Here is a 398-nt window from a genome sequence, read left to right on the forward strand (position 1 = left end):
AAACTGTAGGGCCTACATTCGGTTCATACGCAAGAACCATCAGAGGAGGAAGCGTCACTTGGCTCAGAAAAGCACCATCATCCAGGGCATCCCTCGTTTCTGGGCCAAAGCTGTATCCTATCTGCTGCTCCTTGGGGTCTGCTGCTCAGGAGGAGGAGGAGAGGCAGAGGCAGGAACAGGAGGAGGGTTAGGGAGGAGGGCACAGGAAGGGCGCCAGAGATCCCTGAAGGAAGTGTGGTTCTGGGCAATTGGAAGGCTGCAAAGGCACAGCTGAGTACAGCCCAGGGAGGGTTACAATGGTAAGTGTCATAGCCATGACTTTAAGTGTCTCCTTCAGTCCTGCATCTGAGGAAGAGCAGCACCCAAGGCCTCCAAGTCAAGAATGACCAGAGAGAGTA

Source organism: Bison bison, unplaced genomic scaffold, assembly GCF_000754665.1.
Source record: "Bison bison bison isolate TAMUID 2011002044 unplaced genomic scaffold, Bison_UMD1.0 scf7180017864495, whole genome shotgun sequence".
Lineage (NCBI taxonomy): Eukaryota > Metazoa > Chordata > Mammalia > Artiodactyla > Bovidae > Bison > Bison bison.